Source organism: Alligator mississippiensis, chromosome 1 (genome assembly GCF_030867095.1).
Source record: "Alligator mississippiensis isolate rAllMis1 chromosome 1, rAllMis1, whole genome shotgun sequence".
NCBI lineage: Eukaryota > Metazoa > Chordata > Crocodylia > Alligatoridae > Alligator > Alligator mississippiensis.
Genome location: NC_081824.1, coordinates 457,921,227 through 457,945,609, shown reverse-complemented (window position 1 = coordinate 457,945,609; position 24,383 = coordinate 457,921,227). Strand labels below are relative to the sequence as shown.

General features: G+C 42.2%; 1 long non-coding RNA gene across 1 annotated transcript; it reads left to right on the top strand.

The window, feature by feature from the left end:
- The first annotated feature begins 1,923 nt into the window (after nucleotides 1-1,923).
- On the top strand, nucleotides 1,924-8,891 carry LOC132250290 (uncharacterized). Its single transcript, XR_009461966.1, has 3 exons — nucleotides 1,924-2,046; nucleotides 3,208-3,297; nucleotides 6,348-8,891. It is a non-coding gene; the product is annotated as an uncharacterized LOC132250290 (long non-coding RNA).
- Nucleotides 8,892-24,383: the final 15,492 nt, after the last annotated feature.

The following is a 24,383-nucleotide window of genomic DNA, read 5'->3' as shown; positions in this document are numbered from 1 at the left end:
AGTGTGTAGTGGATAGTATAGTGCAGATAGTATAGTAAATAAAATATAGTGTACAGTCATTTGACCCTTTTCATAAATCTAATTCATATTTTAAAGCATTTAATTTCAGAACAAACAAATATCTGGGGAAAATATATAGTTGTAGATATTGGGCCTGATTTTGCTATTACTTATACTTGCTGCAGATCAAGACTGACTTGATAATAAATCCATTGGTTCACAGTGTAAATATCCTACTTTGCACAAAGCAATAAAATATGTTTATCTGGTCATCATAATCCTTGTACATTCCACCCTTATTTTGGTATTCTGGTCCATCTTTTCAGTCGCTCTTTTTTTCTATTGGCCTTGTGAGAAGTCTACTTAACTGAAATTTCCGAGTGTCGTCTTATCTATACCTACATAAGTGTGGTGATGCCTAGTTTATTCACAGTGGGTGCGTCTACATGTTCATTAATGTGCCATAGCTACTGCACATTAAGTTTAGTACTTGTATAATTAAGTACTAAATCAATGCACAATAACGGGCACTACTGTGCATTAGTGCTGGCGCACACTTATTTATTGATGCTACTGCGCAGTACCTTACTACTACTGCACAGTATTGTATTAGCACTGTTTTTGGCATGACACTCTACTGCACAGGACTATTAGGCTGCTGTGCATTTAGCATCTTGTGTAGATGTGCCCAACGAGGTCTACTGTGGTTAATGCTTTAGCAAAGTCTAAGCCTTTGTCTGAGACATATATGCACTAGTTGTTGATTGTATTAATTTCCAGCAAGATCTACAGCTAGCTTTTTCAAAAGTCTGAAGAAAGGACCCTGGAGTTTGACTGGAAATCACTTAATTAGAGACAGCACTGGTATGTGTTCATGCTGGTTTTGCTCTGCTAAGACTACTGTGTGCTGTAGCTGCTACAGCTTCTGGGTGGTCCCTTTAGTCAACCCAGAGATGTTTGTTCAGGCAACATAAGGAAAAAAAAATATGGTGAATGAACCCCTTTAAAGGAGAAACCTGGTTTCATAGTTTCATAGTTGGTAGGGTCGGAAGGGACCTGAGGAGATCACCTACAGGTTTGTGACCAGGAAAATTTACTGAGGTTAATTGAGGAGGTTTTTGCCAGAAGAGAAGGTTTTAATGAATGGTTGGAGAGCTTGAGTTACTCTCTTGGTGGCACCGGGTCAGGTGGCAGGAAAGGAACCTGGGCTAGTGAAAGAATGGTACCTAGAGTATGGAGGTTTGGGGTTTTCTTCTAAGTAAGAGAGGTCTGGGGAAATTTCTTAGGGTGAAGATGCAGAAGAAAGACCAGGATAGGCAGGAGAAAGACATCTAGGAGTCAACTACTTCTTCTACTGTGGGCTGCTATGGAGGAAGCCAGGCTCAAGGGGAATGACCCTGCAAGGCAGGATCCTGGAAACATAAGAAACAAAATCAAAGTTAACTATGCAGGATCTGTAGGGGTGGCAGTGAGCCAACATTACTTAGCTTGTGTTGGAATCATTCGGAAGGAACTAGAACAGATATAAGACCTCAGATGGGTCTGATAACTTCGAAGTTCCTTTGTGCATTTTGAAAGGTGGTAAAATATTTTCTTTAGGATGAAGGACAGTAATGTCTTCAAGGTGGGGTGGGGTGGGGGTGGTATACAGAGGGAAGAGAGGTGGAGGGAGGATGGAAAGCATGAGAAAGTACCTGGTTGAACCATTGCATCAGCCTGACAACATGAAGGGGTGTCCTAGCATGGTGAATGACAAAAATGCCATGAAGGGGGATCTTGGGATGAGGCACTGTCCCCCAAGTGACCCAAGTCATCTGGCTAGCTTAATCTAGTATTAAAAAAATCAATGACACAATAATGACTGGTAGCCCATGTGACTTATGTCCCTTGTAACTTTCTTTCTTTTGTGTAAATCTTGAGAGACTCCACTGTCTCTAGTGGACTGGCATCAGGCTTGCACTGATATGATTGAGACTGGACTCCAGCTCAGGAAGTCATCGCATCTACTGGGTATATTGTCGCTGGACCTAATATTTCACTAAGAATGTGAGTATGAAAAACAAATTTTAATAGAGCCAAAATTTTCTTTCTTGGCTAGTTCTGGCAGTAAGAGCTAAATCCTATTTTCATGTAATTTGATTGGGTCAGGATTTGGTGCTGAAAGCTTAAAAAGAGCTTTCTTTCCAGTGAGAATGGTTTATCTATACCTTTGATTTCTGTAGGGTTTTTTTTTAATGTGTAGCTCTTGGTTTGACACCAGCTCAGACTGGGAGGCCAAAGTAGCTAGATTTCCTCTAGGAAGATGGTTTTTCAATTCATCTTCTGTTACATTTAAAACTTATCTGTGGAAAATAACTTCTTTTGATTAGTGTTCTGGAGACGCTCTCCTTTCAGCCTTAATGTCAGGAATGAATCTGCTTGGACTTAAGCCCCACACGTTATTGTAATGCACCATGCAAAATGTTTTTTGAATTATTATAGACCAAAAAGCTATAGACTGATTCTGCAGAAAGGCTATTGGAAATCTAATTAGAACACATTAGTGCTTTTTGGATTTTGAATAAACAGCAAGAGAATGTTCACTGCACTTTATTTAACACACAAATATATTTGAAAGGCAAGTGGAAAAACTTTCCAGATATTGGATAAGCAATGAATTTCTACATTTTGCATAGTGTATTCTCATAGTTTACCCAATACCCCTCATACAAATAGGGAGTACTCTCAGAGAGGAGCATAGCAAAAAATGAATATGTTGCTATTTAGTTGTCCTTACACTTCATCATGGAGCTCTTCTAGATTACTTGCTTTCGTTTGCAGTCAGCACAACAGTAACATTTTTTATGAGTAGTATTTGCTGAGCTTATTGATAGCACTATCTCAGCAGGGATTCTGCAGTGCCTTTTAGTTTTCATTATGTGGCTAAGGGAGCAGTAAAATTACATCTGGAAGCTATTTTACTTCAAATTTAAACTGAGACACACAGGAAATGGAATAGACACTACTGTAAAGGAATCAAGCAAGTAGTAAGGAGAAAAACAAAACAGAATAGAATAAGGCATCTTTTGCTTCTCAAATTAACTTGCATTAAAAAAAAGAAAAAGAAAAAACATACCTTCCTTTTACGTAATACCTCCAGTAAAGGTGCAGAAAATATCAGAATTGTACTGAATGTTGTCACACAGAGTGACTTTATTTTTTCTTCAGTACATGGATACCCCAAAAAGTAATTCCAATGATTATGTGGAGAAGGCAACCTCTATCTATATCAATGGAAAAGGAAGAGCTCTATTAGTGGTGAGTGATATCTTAAATATTTAAGTCACAAATCTATAGGAATATCACAAATAATTGTTGGACATCAAATAATTAACCTGTTCTTCCTGTATTAATAAATGAAAAGGATGGAGGGAAGGAGAATGTTTGGTGAGGCCCACTGTCTTTACTGGAGGCTTCCACTGATGTGTTTGAAACTAGACTTCAGCTCAGGCAGTCATTTCATCTATTTGGTATATTGTCTTTGGACCTAACATTTCACCAAAAATGTGAACATGAAAATCAAAGTTTAATGGAGCCAGGCATTTCTTTCTTGACTAGTTCTGGCAGTAAGGGCTAAATCCTGTTTTCCTGGAATTTGACTGGGTCAGGATTCGGTCCTGAAAATTTAAAACTTTCTTTCCAGTAAAAATTGTTTAGCTGTAAGATAACATAGGAGAAACTTGCAATATAATGCCTATTTTTGTTCAAACCATTTAGAAATACCTCTTGCCTTCTGAATTGCAGCATAGTGCCATTAGAAAGTTCCAAGCAGCAGGCAAGCTGCCTGAAATGCAGTTGCTCCTCGCTGCCTCTGCAAAACTAAGTATTGGTTTATACAAGCTTGTACACACAGACCTTTCAGCTGCACATGTGCATGCAAATTTGTGCAGATAAATGTGGAGTTGGCCATGGCTCACCCCTTGTGCAAGTAAGTAGGTTAGAAAAGGGATTAAAATATTCCATCTATGTAAGTGGATGTGACATTTAAAATACATAAAGAATCAGCCAATGTATGGAAATAGCACATACAATATGATGGACTGGCTCAAAGAGACTGGTTCACAGGTACTTAAACATCTATTTAAGTCCCATTAACTTCAAAAAAATTAAGCATGTGCTTAAGTGCCTTGTTGACTTGAGCCTAAAGATTCAAACTTCCATTTTTCAGGAATCATAGAAAAATAGGGTTGGAAGGGACCTCAGGAGGTCATCTAGTCCAACCCTCTGCTCAAAGCAGGGCTATCCTCAGCTAGATCATCTGAGCCAAAGCTTTGTCTAGCTGGGTTTTGAAAGTCTCCAAGGATGGAGCTTCTATCACCTCTCTAGGTAATTTGTTGAGCATGCCATCTTTCAGATTGTGAATTAAGCCATTGAACAAAACTGGCCCCAGGGCCAAACCCTGGGGCACTTTATTTAATGCCCACTGCCAACTAGACACTGAGCCATTGATTACTACTCTCTGAGCCTGATGCTCCAGCCAGTTTTCTATCCACCTTGCAGTGCACTGATCCAGCCCATACTTCCTCAGCTTGCCTGCAAGAATCTTGTGAGAGACTGTATCAAAAGCCTTGCTAAAATCGAGGTATACTACATACACCTGTCTCCCTGCATGCATCTCGTCAAAGAAGGCAATCAGGTTGGTAAGGCATGAAGGCATGACTTGCCCTTGGTGAATCCATTCTGAAAGTTTCTAATCACTTTTTCTCCTCCAAGTGCTTAGAAATAGATTCCTTGAGGATCTGCTTCATGATTTTACTAGAGACTGAGGTGAGGCTGACTGGTCCCTGGATCCTCCTTTTTCCCTTTTTAAAATTTGGGCACTGTTTGCTTTTTTTCTAATCACCCAGGACCTCTCCTGATTGCCATGAGTTTTTGAGGATGATTGCCAATGACTCTGCAATCATATCAGCCAGCTTCCTCAGGAGCATCCCATCTAGCCCTAACACTAAGGCAACCCACTGGGGCTAGAATGTCCAACCTTTCAATCCCCAGCTTATGATACAAACTGGCTAGTTCATCTTTGAGAGATTCATTATCAGTTCATCTGTGAGGCTATTTTAAAAATCTGAACAGACTACTCTGGACTCTAAAAGAACAAAAATGTTATATCTAAGAGATGCAGGTGTAGGTGCTTCATCATTTTTGAACTCTAGTTGTAATTTAAAGCCATGGGGTTTTTTAGCTCTTAGGCAAGTGGATGTTGCCTTTGTGCTGCCATAAAATATGTTGCCATTCATGCCCTTTGTCATACCACAAACTCCCAAATTTGTGGCCATGACAAAGGATAGTATTTGTTTGTGCCGTTGTTTTGTAGCAGACATCTGTTTGTTTTAAGGTGAGAGCATGCAGGCTGTTTGGAGCTGCCTGCTTTCTCCAGTCACTCCAGACAGCAGCTCCTGGGGCTTCAGGTATCAGATTCTGCACATCCTGGCAATTCTCCTGTAGGATCAGGACCCTGAAGCCCTGGGAGTGCCTGTGCAGGCTTCCCCACCTGCAGAGGCACACTTCAAATAAGAATTCCTGGTTGCCCCTCTGCAAGTGGGGAAGCCTGGGGTTCCCCCATTTGCTGTGATATGCCCTGAGTGGTGTCCCACAGGATCTGGCCCCTGACACTCCTGGGAGCAGCAGGAAGTTGACCCTGTGGGGCATTTTTTGACAGGTGACATTTTTTGCCCAAAAAAGCAGATCAGCTGTGCTTGGACAATGCTGATCTGCTTCATTTGACGATGTCTGTTTATAGCCTCAGAGACTGAACTATTTCTGGGGATGGCTTTAAGAACTGCTGCTTGGTGCTGTGTGATAAATGACTTGTTTTCTGAATTCAGTGAAGGCCTTACAAAAAAGACACAACAAACTAAATTAGATGTATAAGGGACAGTAGCTGTCATTGGTAAACATCTATGCTTGTCACTTAAGATTCTACTTCTTAAAAGTTAATGATTGAACCCTTTAGAAGGCCCCTTGGTTGTTTTTTTATTTAATTCTCCTTCAGCACTTATTCTCATAAATACAGAGTTTTATCTTCATCCATCTTCATAAATACTGCAAGCCCCATTTAGATTTATTGTTTGGTAGTTGTCGTTCGTTACACTATATGATAAATTTGCCGACTTGGTCAATTACCAGTCCAATTTCCAAGGCTAAATTGATTTTTAATATTTTTGTTTTCAGGGCTGATCAATACATTTACATATGTAAAATACATTGTTTATAGCCTTCCCAAGTATAATTCATCCTTTTACAATTTATTACAATGAACAGTATTGTTTCATTCCTTCCTGTAATTCACACCAAATTTATCATTTCAGCTGTGTTACTATGGTAGATGGCCAAAACCGGAATCCCATTGTATTAGGCATTATACACTCACATAGTGAAAGAAGTTCTGGGTCCAGAATATTTTGTTTCCACAATAACAGGGCAGACAAAATGGAAACTGCCATTCATAAAGGTGAGTTGTCAGCTGGCTGGTGGCAGGAGCAAGAAGACAACACAATCATTGAAGTCTTTGGACCTGGCAGATGTAACCACAGTCCTTCATTTAAGAGAGTTGTAAGAAACTGGTAAGCTCCTATATGGAAGAATAATGGTCTCCATCTCTAACACCAGCGCATGCTACCACCTAAAACAAAGGCTCACGTGGGACCACTCAGGAATTTCAACTACTTGGTAGAAAAGAAGAGGAGTTCTTTTTAGTGGAGGAGCGTGTGACTGAAAGAGAACAAAGCAGGAAAAACACCAAAGGTAGAGAAATACTGGAAAGCTCAGTGCAGTCTGAAGAAATACTGAGGGAGGCAAGGATTTCTTAGGGTGATATCTTTTATTGGACCAGCTATGTAGTTGGGATAAAGTTAGACAAGCTTTCGAATGTAAGACATTCTTCCTCAGGTCTATGATTACGTAGTTGGTCTAAAAAAAGATATGACCCTAAGAAATTCTTGCCTGTCACATAATTTCTGGACTACCAAAGCTGCAGTATCAATCTTACACTACCGAAATACAAAGAGGACAGTCTTGAAAGAAGCCAGAAGACAGCAACAAAGAGAAAGAGAGGCCTTATTGGTTTGTTGTGGGAGAAAAGCTGTTCATATATTCATATTCCAATTTTCTTTATTCAGTTATTACATTTTCAAGCAGACACCTTCAAGCTTTCTGTCCTGAGGGCCCCTCTACACATGCAGGTAAAGGCACAATGGGATCTAGTGCGTGATCCATATTACACCTCCTGCCATGCCACGCATGTGTGGCAGGAGGCATGACTGTGGGATTGTGCATTAGATCCCATTATGCCTTATTGCCAGGGGAAGCCAGATCCTGTGTTCTCTGTGCACCAGCAAGAAGGAAGCTCCTGTGGCTGGGAACCCCCTCAACTGTGGAGCTGGGAGATCCAGCTTTTTTGATCTCAGAGTCCCGGTGGTATGGGACGCCCCAGGGGCTAGGAGATGGCTGCTGCCACTGTCTCCCAGCCCTAAGGGTGTGTAAAACCCACAGGGCTGGGAGATAGTAGTTGCCAGTCTCCCAGCCCCAGTGTAGGCCTGGCAAGTCCTGTTTGGCCAGAGTAATACCATGATGGCACAAGCATATGTGACTAAGCTGAGCAGATATTGGGTTGCTGTGCGGGGTTGGTGTTTTGCACTCTAAAGAAAACAAGGATGTGGACATTGATTGGATGCAGAGTTAGGTTAACCAAATATGGAATGGCATATGTAACTAACAACATGCAGCTTGATGTATAAAGTTGTATAGCTGCAAGGAATTGGATTACTTGAGACTCTACTGAGCGACTTTGACCATTGTGAATCCACAAGGAAATTGCAATGCCTGGCCAACTGACCCAACTTCTCTCAAGGCTATGTGAGCATTATACTTATAGCTTTACTTTTTATTTAGTGAATGCAAATCCTCCTAGCCAAGCAATAGCCTCTTCATTAGCTGAGTTTAAAGTTATTAATCTACCTCTTAGTTTGTAGAGGGGACGCTCCTCAGTGATGTGTGGCATTGTTTGTTTCTCTCCACAAGTGCACTTATAGCTGTAAATGAGTTAGTGCTTAAGCATATCTCAATAAAGCTTTCGATGTATGGTTGGAATAAGCTCATTGATCATTAATCTCACTTTCCACCCCAGCTAAAATGTAAAGTAACACTAGAGGTGTGTGAAACTACTGGGGCTGAGAGACTACGACAGCTGTGCCCCGCAGCTGCTGGGAGCCAGCTGGGTCATGGCATTGGGAGGCACACTGCCAGGCCCCAGAGTCTGCAACTGTGGGACTCTGGGTCCTGGCAGCCATGAGGAGCTACTGGGGCTCAGGGTCAGCAGCTACTGGGGCTGAGAGACCTCTCAGTTGCAGGACTTCCAGCCCCATGGAGCATAGTGCACCCCTGAAGATGGGCACCCAGCCAGCTCCACATGCAAATTAAAGCTGGATACCAGCTATAAGGCTAGTACACATTTTCAAGATCTAGCTTTATAGCGGGTTGGGTCTTTTTATGGTGAAATATGTACTTTGCACATATAGTTGGTTTCAGTTAATTTCACAATTAACCAGCTAATTGCACAATACTTTTACTTGCAGAGGGGATCTGAGTCTTGGGAGGCGCTCTATGTGAATATTTGCATGGTCATGTTATTTATTGTTCTTCAGATGTTCTCTTTTAAAGCCTTTCTTGCTATGAAGCCTGAAAATAACTTGATGGTGATGATGTTGATCAGCACTGTTTCCTTTTACTTTCCCACTTGTTTGTATCCAAATGTCTTTTGTTTGATACTTAGAAGTAGAACTTTTTGCATAACAGATTTTCCAGTTTGAAGGCCAAGCCAAAAATCATTTTATTTTAGTTTTAGCAAAATGTTTTAATGAGGCAATTTTCAATATAAAATAAAAAATGTTTAATTCTGAACAAGTTGAAGTACACACACTAATTTTCTGCAAGATGTTTTTTCCCTTCCAACTAAAACTCTTGATTGAATTTGACATGAATTGATGTATAGCTCTTGTCCCCTGAAACAACTACTACTACTTTTTCTTTTTCCTTATCCTTTTTTCAGTGAATAAGCTGCTTTTTGTAAGGAGTTGTCCAAAAGGAAGTGTAAAGTTTTTTGGGCTGGGAACTGTTAGTGCTGTATGATTACCACATCCAGCACAGTGAGGTCCTAGGCCATAACTATGGCTTTAACATAATATGTTAATGCTGCTACTACTAGTTAAATGAATTATTCTTAGTTGTGGTTGGTAGAGAATGGAGTAGAAAGTATCAAGAAACAGGGACATTTTTGTAGGTCTTTCTGTAGCATCTTGGCAGTGTATGTCAAGCAAGAGTGAGCCTTATGCTGCAAGCAAGCATAGGGCATATTCAGGGGCAGATCCAGAAGGTCCAGTAGCATGGTCACTATTGTAATATAATAAAAGCCTCCGTCTGTCTGTCTATCCGTAACACTTTTGCCCAACTGCACATGTGCTGATTGGCTGCGCAGCCAGGCGGGTGCAGGCTGGGCCAGCTGAATTCAAACAGAAGCCCCTCTGCCGGCACCACCACCTCCTCCTCAAACCTCTGGTGTGGAGGCTCCGTCTGCCCCACCTCCAGAGAGGCAAAAAAGAAAATTAAAAAATGGCACAAGCACTTTACAAGTGGCAGGGCTAGCTGAGAAAAGGTGGGAGCCCCTCCATCGGTGCTGCCTCCAGCTCAAACCTCTGGTGCGGTGGCTCCCTCCACCCCACCTCCACAGAAGCAAAAAAAAAAAAATGGTATGAGCAATTTACATGTATTGGGGCCAGCTCAGGAAAGGTGGGACCCCCCTGTCCACAATCCCTCCGCCCCACCTCCATACATTAGAAATAAAGAATTCTAATATAATAAAAGGCTTGGCCTGGAGTGTTACAGACAGACAAAGAAACTGGAGGCAGCAGAGGTAGTCGGGGGGCCAAGGACCAGGGCAGGCTGTCAGGGGTGTGGTGTGGTGCGCTGCCTGCTGAGGGGTGCTCCCTGCCATGGGGCATGGTGCACTGCCGGTCCTACAGTGTGGCACACCATGCCATGCCCGCTCCCCTCCCTCTATTCCTCCCTTCTGCACCTTCCTCTCCCTGCAGCCTGTTGTTGGGAGACACGGCGTGGACCTAGACCACAGCTGGCAGGGAGCAGGAAGTGGTGGGGAGGGAGAGAAGGGGAGCAGGCACGGCGCAGTGTGTGGTTCCACGGCAGTGCACCCCGCCCTGCTCCACCACGTCATGCCCCCGACTGCCTGCTCCCAATCACTGCCTGCTCCCTGGCTCCCAATCAGTTCTTCCCATGGAGGGGGAGCAGGGTGGGGGGTGGTTTCATGTGGCCGGAAACTGAGCACAGGGTGCAGGGTGGTAGTTACAACCGCCATATACAAACTTCTTCCCCTATCCCTTCCTGGGAGGTGGTGCAGGGTGGAGCAGCGGTAGTTGGGGGTGTGCACAAGGCTGGATGTGGGAGGAGCCGGGGGCGGGAGGGGCACATGCCCCCCTTGGCTTTCCTGTGCCACACCCCTGGACGAGTCACTGGGCTCTGATTGTCCCACAGCCTGGCCCAGCTGGGACCCCATTCACAGTGACTGGGTCCTACCAGTCCTGGTCTTGGGGCAATTGGAGCCTGGCGGCTCCTCCAGGGCTGTGGCGCAGGGAAGCCATGGGGTGGACCATGGCCCCACAATCTGTGAATGGGCCAGGGCAGCTGCAGTTGTGAGCTACGCTCAACCTCTGCTCTGTGCCTCACTGCTGCTGCTTAGACACTGGTGCGGCGCACTGCCATGTGAGTCCCGCTGAGGGGCTAGGCAGTGAGGCACATGGCATCTTTGCCCCATGCACAGATTGCAGGGCCACATCCCCCCCCACTTGGCACCCCCATGCCACTCCCCTGCATGAGCTACGGGGCTCCAACTGCCCCACAACCCAGATCAGCTGGGGCCCCAGTCACTGTGAATGGGGCCCCAGCTGGGCTGGGTCATGGGACAGTTGGAGCCCAGTGGCTCCTTCAGAGGCACTGCAAGGGGGAAGAGGGGGAACAGGCCTAGAGCCAAAGTGGGGGGGACAGGGGGACAACAGGCCCGGGCCTGAACTGGTGTTGGGGGAGGGGGGACTGGATGCAGGCCTGTGTCCTGTGTCCCTGCCCGCTTGTCATTCTTGACGGGCAATTTGCTAGTTGACACCATAAATCACTAAAACTGTTTGAGAAGAAGAATGATGAACCACAAATGCTGACAAATTAATAAAATACCTTCAAAAATAAACTTTCCAGAGTTTAACTGTTTGACCTAAAGGCTTTAAAAATTTCAGAAGGGGAAAACGTTTCCTCAACTCTCTGTCAGCAATCTCTATGTACTGAATATTCCTGTGAATTTTGTTTTGTTGTTTTTGCTTTTTTATTGAGATCTATTCAATATTTTTCAGCAAACCAGTACCCCAAGTACATGTCAATAATGGAAGCAATTTCTGTTTGTGTTAATGAAAATGTCTCTCTTACACAGACTAGCATGCCCCGTTTTCACCTTTTACAACTTCAAAAGAAATTGGTATTAGCTTTTCATTGTTACCAGGCAAGTGCTACTTTACTAGAACTGGAGGGAGGACTCGTGTGTAAAATAAAACTAAATTTAATGCATGAATTCCATCTAATTAAGCATTTTTATGCTTTAATAGTTGAATTTCCTAGCCATTTTTCATTTCCATATGCAAACCATATTTAGAATATTGATACACACTTTTCCCAAATAGATTCAATGTAATCTCTTCTTTCCAGAATGTTGATAACTCTCAAACTAATTGAGAACATTTGCATAATGCCAAAAGCCAGCAAAGTTTTCACATGAAATAGTGGGAGATTTATTTATCTTGCCTGGATAACCTAATTAATGAAGCCAATGTGTAGTACTTGGCATTAACATACAATACAGTATGTATTAGTCTGATTGTACAAAGAATGATGGAAAATTATTAGTAATGGAGTGAGTGCTTTAGATAATATTTTTCCTCTTTTCAGTCAAAATACATTATATTAGAAGCTTAATTCAGCAGCACATTAGAGGAGAACAGCACAATACATGAAAGAAGCATTTACAATAAACTAAAATACAGTGGCATATATCATAAAGATATAGGTTCATTATAGGATTATATAACTATCTCTCAGGGGGAAGGCATTGGAGGGCATTTGTAGTCGGACACTTTCGGTTCCAATCTGCTTTCTTGTAATGAGGTTTTATTGTCAATGAAAAAGCCTGTCCCGTACAGCTATCTACCTCCACACTGGATATTCCACAAGAGCTATTCCCCACTATTCGGTACTGGTGAGGCCACATCTAGAATACCATGTCCAGTTTTGGGCTACCCACTGTAGAAAGGATGTAGACAAATTGGAAAGAGTCCGGTGGAGGGCAATGAAAATGGTTAGGGGGCTGGGGCACATGATTTCTGAGGAGAGGCTGAGGGAACTGGGCTTATTTAGCCCAAAGAAGAGAAGATTGAGTGGGGATTTAATAGCAGCCTTCAACTACCTGAAGGGGGCTTCAAAAGAGGATGGAGCTGGACTGTTCTCGGTGGTGGCAGATGACACAACAAGAAGCAATAGTCTCAATGCAGCCACTTTCTTATGTGGAGGGTACTGAAGCATTGGGAAAGGCTACCCAAAGAGGTTTTGGAATCTCCATCCTTGGAGGTTTTTAAGACCCAGGTAGACAAAGCTTTGGCTGGGATGATCTGGTTGGGGCTGGTCCTGCTTGGAGCAGGGGGTTGAACTAGATGACCTCCTGTGGTCCCTTCCAAACCTTGGGGCAAAACAAGAAATTTAAATAGTTTCCTATCAGATGGATCAAACTCGTGAATGGCAATGAGTTCTGGAGAACATCTAGTTTGTTCTGGCAAAAGAATTTTCTTTCATGTAGAAATGTAAATCTGTTCTCTAAATAGAATAAATTATGCTGAAAAAAGTGTTTTTCTTTTTTTGCCTATGTAACAGCACCTCTGCCTCCTCTTCACCATCATAATTATGGCAGAAATACTTTTAAAATGTAAACTGAACCTAAGTATTTTGGACTCTACTTTCTCATCTGAACAACAGGAATAATAATACTCTCCCTTAAAAACTTTTTTAAAACTCCAAGATCAAGGGCCGAGAAGGGTTATTGAGGAGCAAAATAGTAATATTAGGGTGTGGACATTCAAACACTTTATGGGGACTAACTGCATATGGGTGCGCCTATACAAGATGCTATGTTGCCAGCAATGCACCATGCTGATGTAGCATTGGCAGACACAAACTGTGATGCAGCAGCTATGTCACTGTAGCAATGTGCTCCCTCGCTATAGCATGTTGCTACAGGAACATAGCCGCTAAAAATAACTGTGTGGTGCCAGCATGGAGTAGTACAGGTTGTTACTGCATTGTCATTTAGTACTTCTAAAAGGAAGTACTAATGTAACAAGAAGCCCCTTCTTGGTAGCACCCCTCATTTTGTGCATTTTTTTTTTCTTTCTGAGTATTGGAAGAGACCTAGCACACTCATTGCATGGGTGTTGCAAGGCTCAGAGCAAGCTAGAAAGCTGAAGCGGCTTTCTATAGGAGAAACTTAGAAACTATATCTACATATCAATTAAGCTCAGTGTCACTAAAGAAAACAAAAAACCTAAAATAACCACTTCTTCAAAGACTAAATATATCCTGGTGCTAACCTAACTCACTTACTATCCCCAGTAGCCTTTGATCCTCACTACCTCACCTTGCATTTTTATAAATTTCTCACAGTGCATTTTTATATTTCATGTGTCTCATCTTTACCATGGCATTTTGTATTTGATATTTTATACTTTTAAACCCTTAAGGAATATACTGCCTGTAGAATGAAGTCGCATCCTGGACGCCATTGTTAAAAAGTGATGAAATCTGCTATATTGGGCTTGTCCCCCTTGAGTGAATGTGAGTATGTATGATGATCCATTAAATGACAAAGCAAGAGCCTCTGGCTGTTAATTGACACTAGCCTAGCCAGAGAAACTTGCCATCACAAAACTCTACTCTATAAGCCATTTTAGGCTGATCAAGCAAAGAAAGTGATTCCTGGAACTGAGCACCCACCCTATTGACTATTCCTGCAACCCGTAACAATACCATTGTTTAAGTAATCAAAATCACAAACTGACTCCTGAAACTGCACATACCAGCAGGCAGAGACTCCTGTGTGTGACTGACGGCTGTCATGCACTACTCAAGATCCACGTGGGACAGCGACCTCTGGATTCAGCAGCCAAGATGTTGCTGGGGGAATCACACAAGTCTGCCAGAAAGGGATAAAAGGCAGTGAAGTGTGACCGTCGGGGCACCCTCCCATCCAACACCTGACCTACCGAGATATAAGGACAAGGAGGTGACCTTCTTCTGGGGAAGACATCTCCTTGAAGGAAGCTGACCATTAAGAGCAGACTCCAGGGCCTTGGGTAGGTAGATATACTGACACCAGTGCTCTCACAATCACTACAGCAGCTACTATACACTATTACAGACAACTTGCCAAGAGAGCACACTTCCTGCGCCCATCAATAATGAGAATGTTACTCACTCATTTACATGGCAGTAGGAAATTTTTCAAGCAGCTTGTTTCAGAATTACTGAAAGCAAGATATTGAGGATGGTACTCAGCTAATCAGTAAGAAAGTATTTTGTTTAGTGTCAGGAGAATGGCCCCTTCCTGCAATGATCTGTGTTTGGTGCAAACTGTAGAAAGCATTCCTGGGAAATACAGCTGTCCTACCAACAAATTTGATGGGTTTGTAATAGGAAATTAGTGTTCATATTTTAGACCAAACTGTCTAATTCACCAGCTTTTCCAAGTCTTCTATTTTCCAGCCACACCTTTATCTTATACTAGAAAATGGCTAACTTGCACCATTGCTGTGTAACAAGGTGATATAACCGCATACAAAATTTAATCAGAGATGCTTTCATACACGCACACAAAAATACACATAACATGTATGTGTATATACACATATACATACACAGAATGCATATTTATACATGTCTGTGTGTATGCATGCTTTTTTATCTGACAAAAGAATAATAAATAGAGGGGGAATATACACTGATTTTGATGTAACCATGACTTCATGCCTAGAATTTGTTTCTAAGTTGGCTTGGGTTTCTTCTTGCTGCCAAAAGAAAGGGCTGATGGGGGTTCTCAGAGACAATAGCACTCTGTCCATAAAGGGAGAGGTGAATGGGATATTGTGAGACAAGTAGATGGAAATGACTCACGGTTTCACTACAGAGGGGCCAGTTCATATCAGCAGGAACACAAGACAGCTAAATGATCTGTGGAATGTAAAACATCCTTATTTTTCCCAAGTGCTAACTAATGGCAAACAGGACTCTGAGGAGCTTCACTGTCTGTGATACGTTATGAACTGAAATGATTTCTCTGGGGTTATCTTGTTTCCATTAGAAACCCTGTTGTGTAGAGTAGGCTGAGAACTATAGTGAGGAAATTATAGAAGCCTGCATGAAACTTGGAAGAAAAACACAAGTTATAGGAGGAAAGGAGTTCTGAGGAGCATAAATAAATTCATCTGTATGAACATGGGTGAATGGTGGCTGAAGTTTTCTCCTCATTTTGTTAGCCAATACATGGTACATGAAATAGGCATGATGTGTGTTATCTCAACACAAAAATCCACTACCCTGTCAGTCTTTACAAGAGTTTGCACCACAGTCTGTGAAAGTTCTGTTCACTACCGTCACGTTCAGCGTGTCATTTTAATGCATGTCCGCCCACCAATCTGTCTGACATGTAGGCCATGGTTTCTATTATCTGAAATGGCACGCGGACATTAATTTTCCATCTGCTAAGTGCACAAGTTTGTTTAATGACACAAAGCAGTCTGCCTGCCAACACTGCAGAGCTTGACTTCTTGCGCATAGATCCATGAAAAGAACAGATTTCTTTCTCTTCTAAATAATGCATCCATCAGTTTTTACAAAGGGCTATGCATTGGATAAGATAGAGGGCATGCAAAGCCAGTTTGTAAAGGCACCATTTATCAAAGCATGCACCATTTTTCCTGCCTGGGCTGCAATATTCATGCTCCCTTTCTGTTTGTTGACATAGATCTATTTATCTAGGACATCATTTGGGCCTATTATGTTAGAGGCGGCAAGGTCATCTTCTACAATAATGGCATGTAAATAACTTGTCCTGAAAAGGCCCCTTTGATACTGTTGGTCTCATTACTGCTGCTTTCTAAGCTTTTTCAGAAGATGTGATTAATGGTTCAGAATGTAATGTAAGCCAGTGTATGCTCTATGGCAGGGAGGCATGTACAAGTAGTAGTACAGTGCTGTATTTGCCCATCAGCAGCTATTCGGAGAGAAGCTGTTTTTATATTTGCAAAACTCTTGGGAGTCAAATGTCATGGCTGGTATTCTAAATACTGATTCCCACAGCACCTGGAAGTAAATGAAGGATATGTGCTGTGGAGAGATGGGAAGGGAATGAGTCAAGTGCAAAGGTGTTTTTTTTTCCCTTTTTGTTTTGAGGCAGGTTGGACTATCTGTTCGAGCAAGCAGGAGATTGTATATTGGATTTCTTTGGCTCTGTTTCATGCTCTTCCCTTGATTACTCAAAAGACTTAAGCATGGAGAGGTTAAGTGACACTTCCAACTACATACTGACATGAAAAGCAAATGACTGCAGAGTCTTCCACCCTTCTTCAGGCCACGTAACACAAATTATGCTTGTCACTTGGACAAAAGGGCTAGGTACAGACATTCAAAAAGCCTGAGGTGGAATCAGTCTAAGTTATGCTGGGTTTTGTAAGTGGTGTAGCTTAGATCAGTAGTGAATAGACAGACTACACGTTCACTTTTTTTCCTGCAAATTTTAGACCAGGTTCCAGCATGTGTCACTGCTAGTTGTCCCTGGAGAACGCCTGTACCATGTGCCCTCTGCTGCGTGGCAGGTTACCCAGAGTGGGGTGGGGGAGGTTGGGTCCAGCACTGTTCTGGCCCCGGCACCCTTATCTGGGGTCCTGTGGGCCTCCAGGGGCTGCAGCAGTGGTGATCCTGCTGCTTAGAGCCTGGCCAGCAGCCGGAGCATGGCTCCAGCTAGCCAAGCTCTAATTTTGAGTGGTATGTGTGGCTCCCATGCGTGCTCCTCTTCTTTTTTTTTTTTTGTTTGCACAGGTTTTTTTGACCCCTGGATATCCAGGGGTCAACCCTGTCCTGCACTACTTCCTTGCCATGTGTAGAACAGCTAAATATGCAGTATATGGCACCACATACTGTACAGCCACACTCGTCTGGATGAGGCTTGGAAGTCCATTCTAGGCCTACTTCTCTATGATTGTATGATGCAGTTGGGCAGGGGAACTGACTAATTCTACTGACCCTTCTTTGCTCTGAAGGCAGACACCTAACCCCTGCTGGCACCTTGAAGTTGATGCAGAAGGAAATTATATATTGCTCATTCTTCCTTCCTGGATAAGCTGTAAAAAGTGCTGAAGAGCATCTCCCCAGGGAATCCTTCTCTGTGGGGGATTGTTTCTGTGCCTCTGGTGTGTGACATGGCAGGTTCAGGGAGATGGCTTGGTTGCTGCATTTCCCATCTCTTTTGATACAACTCTGTTAGAAGAACAGGCCTCAGAGTTGTGTTGGTAGTTCTTTTAGGTGCCTTTCAGGCATGAGCACCTAAGTACATATACAGGCAGTCCTTGGACTTATGACACAATTGGTTCCTGAAAATCACGTATTAAGTTGAAATGTTGTAACTCAGAACCGATTTTCCCATACGAAACAATGTTATAAATGGGGGATTGGTTCCTGAACCAAGGCTCAATACCCTATTGTCACCAAAAATAACTGTAACCCAGAATTTTGTACTCAATCAATTACAGATAGGTAATATGGCTACATTAATGCATTTATATTGTAAATAGCAATCATGTTGATTTGGAAGGACTTCTTTGAGGTGACATGGATGGACTTTTTGAAAGGCTCTTGGTTGGACTTTTTGAAGGGTTCTTGGCTGGAGTCTTCTCGGGAGTCTTGGCTGCAGGTTTTTCTGGAGTCTTGTCTGCTTTCTTAAAGAAAGTGTCCAAGGAAGTTTGGACAGATGTTCTTCAGGGAGATGGGTGATGCAGCGAACTTGTTCACTGGCATGGTGTCGCATAGGACTAAGTGTCATGAAGTTGAAACTGATGTCAGAAACTTGAAACAGGGGGTCAATTTATAAACATCCTAAGTGCTGTTCGTTGTAACTCGAAATGTCTTAAGTCGAGGACTGCCTGTATACAAATATGAAAATGCATCAGTAACTACTTGTTTGTTTGTAAATGAGTCAGCATCACAGAACTGTTGCCAATTCTCATTTTTTTTTAAATGTGAGTCTCAATAACTCCCCCATTCCCCAACCCTTGGTTTAAATCCACCACAGAAATCATACAAGTATGAGAGACCCTCTCTTTGAGAAGGAACATGATACCTCTTCCAATAGATTTAAAAATGTTACAAAGAGGACAGTATCCACATCTAGTAGGGCTAGGAATAAAAGATATTATCTTAATTTGCAGCAAATAAGATTTAGGATGGATATTGGGGGGGAAAAATGTTTCTGACTAGAGAAACACTGAAGAAGCTACATAGGAAGAATGGGGCTTCCCTTTCTTTGGAGGTTTTTAACATCTGCCAGGGACAGTTAAGGTATATTGAATCCTGCTTCAGAGCAGGGAGACATTTGATGACCTCTGGAGACCCCTTCCTATTCTGTTTCAACCTCTTACAGTGACAAAAAAAGCCTGAAAACCTAAACTCCACAAGGAACTCCAAAGGGGGCAAATCAAAAGAACCCAAATTTTATTTTTAAAATCCCATGATTTGAGGTAGGCAGTACAACAAAAACACTTAAAATTTAATAGAAAGTGTACAAGAGGCAGCAGTTACCAATCAGGCATCTGAAACAAATAAGAAGAATACTTTCTTGTCCAGAATAGTTTGATACATGACACTTTCTTCCTTAGCTACCTGCTTTATCTATGCACTAAGCCTGTAGCGTTGTGGTCCACCTCTTCTTCTCCCTCTCCCCTCACCATGGATATGCAGATAACATTAGTCTTTCAGAAATGTCCCCATATTCCCAGGCTGCCAGGTTATTTTAAATACAGATAGCTTCTGTATGGTCCTTGCCAAAGGTGGTTTTCTACAGAAATGGAAATTTAGGAGAATATTCTGAGATTAAAATAATTTTTATAAGTGACTCAGGGATGCTGAAAAATCTTCTGTGCTGCCTCTGACCTCTCCCATGATGTATTCATTAATCTCTCTGAATGTGCCAGAGGATCAGTGAACTGCTTCTTCTGTTTGACTGCCCTGGGTGGCATTTCTTAGGAAAAAGTGAAGATTGGCTAGAGGATATGACTGGAATTTAAACAACCCTTTGCTGTACCAAAGTGCTATTTAAGTTTCAGAAGAAAAAATACTTCAACTTGGTTCAGATTTTCAAAATATAGTATCAAGAATACTTGGAAGAACACTATTGCTTGAGACCTTGAACTGAGAGGGAAATCTACTATAATGTGTGGAACTCATCTTTGTATGTAAGTGTTTAAAAACAAAAAGCATTTAATTTCCCTATGAAATGAAGACAATACCAAGATCACCTGTGTCTGAAATAGGCTCAGCCCCAGTGAAGTCACTCAGACAAATAGCAAATGTAACCCAGAACCTTTAATGGAATATATTGCCAGTTCTTGCCCTACACTGAGTTGTGCCTTAAAATATTTCTTCCTAGGTCTGAACTGTTAGCGTATAAAACTGTTAGTATGCCAAGCATACCAACAAAGCTCCTCCTCTACTCCAGAGCGGAGTCAGGAGTGGACTTAATTGGGAACTACAGTTGCAGCGCCCCCAATTGTTCATTTTCAAACTGGGGGCAGAGCCCCAGAAGGGGATATAAGCAGTTGCATGCCAACCACATGGTGCAGTCAGTGACAGACAAAGAAGGAAGAGGTCCCAGGGCCCAGAAGAGCGGGGAGAGCTGCCAACCAGGTGTATCCAGCTATCCAGAAGAGCCCCAAAAATTCCACCACTGGACAGAAGCGGTGGGGAGTGTGGGCGTTGCTGCACAGAGGGTCCACGAGGGACCGGGACCCTTGGAGCTGCAGTGAGGTGGCTCAGGTCTCCAACCCTGGCACAAGGCCGGGCTGTGGTGCAGGCATCGCTGTGCAGAGGGTCCAACTCTGGGAGCCGCAATGAAGTGGCTTGGGTCTCCCACCCTGGCATGAAGTGTGAGTGAGACATGCCGCTCCCCTGAGGCCTGGACTGAGCCCTCCCTTGGAGAAACATTAGTCAGGACAGGGAGCTTATGAACACTGCCCCACCCGGCTGCTTGGGACATGTAGGTCAGTGGGGTAATGGATCTCCCACCAGGGGGTGACACTCGGGAAAGGTAGCCTCAATAAAGAGGCAGGAGGAAGAGATCCCCTAGAGAAGGGGAACCACTAGAGAACTCTTGCGTCTCATATTTTGGAGTGTTTATTGATTGTTTGATACACACTGTGCATTTTCGGAGTGCTTATAACTGTTAACTGTACGCCTTGTATTTTAGCGTGCCATTTATTGTTGTACTTACCTGTTCATATTGTTTGGGACCATTATGCTTACCTGTTTGTTTTTGGGTGTGTATATAGTAATAGTTATATGTAGTTACTACCTGTAAATACTCTCTTTAGTTCACTACCTTTTTATATACCTATATTAAATTTGTACCTGGTTAAGACATCACTTTACAACTCTATGTCTAATATACTGAAGGGAAAAGAGGGCACATCTACACGCGTGCTTGAATGCACAGTAGACTATTTGACTGCGCATTAGTGTAATGTCACAGGTTTTTATGTGACGCTTTAATATGGAGTAAAATAATCTACTGTACATTAAGCATCACTAAAAAAGCATGCAAATATGCTACTGCACGCTAGTGCAGCCTAATGTGCATCCATTTAATACCTCACACTGGAAGTACGAAATGTAATGAGCATTAGAAAAGGCGCATTAATGCATGTGTAGATGTGCTAAGGGAATTGCATTCTGGGTCTAATGTACTTACAGAAAGTGGGTTCTAATCTGGGTCATAACATTACTGAGCAATCAGAAAAAGTGATAAATTCAGTCTGTAGAACCAAATACATTGACTACAATGCAAAAATTTAGGAAAGCTGTTCAATTAAATGCTGGCAGTGTGAGAAGTAATGGTCTGGGAAAAGAAGGTTTATTATAAATATTACATCGGCCAGGACAACACATAACAAGCGTATAATGAAAACCTCTTTCCTAGCTTGAGAAATGGGGTGGGAAAACCAAGCTGAATGTTCAGAGCTTGAAGGCTTAGATACACAGTTGAACATAACCTGGTACGATGTGTAGCAATGGCTTGATATTGCAGCAAAGTAGGTTTACACTGCATATCAGGAAAAAACGTCTTCACTGTTAGGACAGCGAGGCAGTGCAATAGACTGCATAGGAACATTCATCACTCAAAGACCATGCTCCCCATGCTCACCAGTGGGATAATGAGGCAGAGCTTCATAACCAGCTTGATAATGAAAGAAGATACAAGGAACTGGGATAAGTTTATGGAAGGGATAGGATGATAGAAAAGGGCATTTTGACACTTCAGTCAGGTGCGATGCATGGATATGTGTACATGGTCTCAAGCACAAGAATGGATGGTGTTTGCATATCTCATGCCTCAGGTCAGGCAGGGAAATCATTTTTCACCCAGTCAGATTGGCGGGTACTGTGTGGTTTTTGCCTTCCTCCGGAGCAGGGAACTTGGTCCTCTTGCTTGGGTCTCCTGAGCATATTTAACACTTATTTCCTGTCCTCACAGTGGTAGAATATTAACAGTGCCCTCATCTTCCTGCTTACCTGTGGCAGGTTATGGTTTTTGATATTTTGGGCCATTGTTTCTGGCAGTTGTACAAGAGGGTTGTTCACAGTTTTATTCAGAAGGGGTTAGACTTACAGTTGTCTAGGATGGCTTAGATACAGATGATCTGGCTTTGAGGAGGGGGTTGGACTAGATGACTCCCTAAGGTCCCTTTCAGACCTACTTTTCTATGATTCTATGAACAATGGGAGTTTGGTTACTGAATACATAATAGGATCTGTGAAAGACACAGAGATAATTGACAGTGATTTAAATGGAACTGTAACTAGACTGTGGGTGTGTCTACATGAGACACTTAATGCGCAGTAGCATAATAACACTGTGCAGTAGCGTGCTGGGCAAAAGCTATGCTAAGGCGCTAGTGTGCAGTAGTATTAGGCTACTGCATAGTAAGCATCACAAAAACCTATGCGCTGGTACTACTGTGCAGTAACTGTAGTTACTGCACATTTACTTAGTACTTTATTAAGAAAATATTAAATTAAATGTGCAGTAACTAGTGCACATTAATGGATGTGTAGATGCACCCTGTAAATATTTTAAAAGCTAGAGGATAAGGGACTCCACACTAAACTAATTGGCCTCAGATGGAAAGAATCACTGGACAATATGCACTCATCTGCACATTAGGAACATTTGGTTTGAAAAGGGACCTTAAGCAAGTGTCTTAGTAGTGAGGCAGTAGATGAGCAAAGGATTGATTTTGATTTCATTATAGCCAGTAACTGCATAGTCCGTTTCACTAAAGGTACTTACCTAGCAATTAGTCTGTGTGCATTTCGTTTAAAGATGTGAATCACAAGAAGCAAGATATCCCCAAGCAATTGGTTCACAAGACCAAAAGTTGTTCTACCTCTTGGGCCAGAAACCATTGTAATATCTATATACTGTGGTAGCTATACAGAAAATAAAAGATGGAAAATTGCTAAAACCCCTCTAGAGACCCAGAGTAACCATCAGTGAGGAGAAAATGTTCATTGGCAAAAAAAATGGAATCTGTGTTAAACTTGATAACTCCTAGTACAGTCTTGTAAGCTACTCTTCCTATTGAAGACAGTTTATCTTTGGACTTGTTAATATTTCAAAACCACTTCCCAGATTGAGTGAGAAAAATGAACCATTTCAGTGGCTAGCAGGGTATAATTTAGCATTTCTGTAGCTAAAAGAAGCTCTTGTTTCTGCTCTTGTCTTGGCTTACCTGTGATTGAAAACTCCTTTTCATACTGGAAATCGATGCTTATGGTTTGGGGGCAGCATTGACACAAAAACACAAAGGATTTGAGAAATCAGTGGTTTACCAAACCTGAGACAGAGCTTTGACAGATGGCTGGAACAACCTCAGTGCTAGGATTTTCCAGTTGTGTCCACAGCTTTGTTTAGACAGGCTTGTTGGGAGTTTAAATGGAAATATGTTGCTTCATAGGACTCTTCCCATATTTTACAGAATTGCGTTCATGGTCTTGGTTCATATTTTGAAATGGTGATATGGAGTTGCAGAAATGGACTTTACAATAAGTGAAAGATTCCCAAAGAGAAGACTACAGAATCAAAATTGTGTGACTGGAAAATCATTTGGGATGTGCAGCAATCTTGGAATGCAGGAGGTTTTCGCAATATAACAGGAAAGGCTCTTGGTCAAAGTAGGAAGGCTAGAGTTTAAAGTTGTGATATTGTATGGGGTGGGAGGGATATAATCAGTGGATGATGCAAGTAGGTATCAGCTGCTGTTGCCAAACAAATAAGGAAGCTGAGAAAATTTCTATTGGGGGCAATGCAGGTGGGAAGTAGAAAACTGATGCAAGAAATATGATGCTTTCTTTGCAAAGGAAGTCCCTCTATAGTAGGTTGGGATCCTATGCACTAGTATCTTGAAGAGGCACCAAGGGAGAATATTAATGTGTTTGGGCCTTTGCAAGAGACTGGCAAACTATTTACTGGTAGATGTGGCTGATTTTACAAAATGATGTGCACCTTACCCAGTAAGAAAACAAAGGCTGTGACAGAAGAAGAGATTCTAGTAAGTGATCTGCATAAAGATAAAAGTAGAAACTTTTAATCCAACGTATCGTAGTAAAGCATGCATTATCCTGGATCACCCACACTTTGAGGTAGTAGAAAAGCTCAAACAAGTCTATTAGGTTTTAGATGACTATCTTTGCAGAATAGTACCAAAGAATTGGAGACTACCATATCCTATTTTAATGGCCTATAGAACGGTGGTTCACGTATGTCTGTATTAGCTGTGTCTGAGCTAAAAACTTCTGTAAATTTTGCAAGCTTCTAGTATGGAGGTCTTGGAATTTGAACAGTTTGGAGTAGGTAGAAACCCTTTATTCTGAAACTGAAAAAGCTCAAGCCTTTCCTATAGAACATGTAGGAAAATGGAAGGCATTGT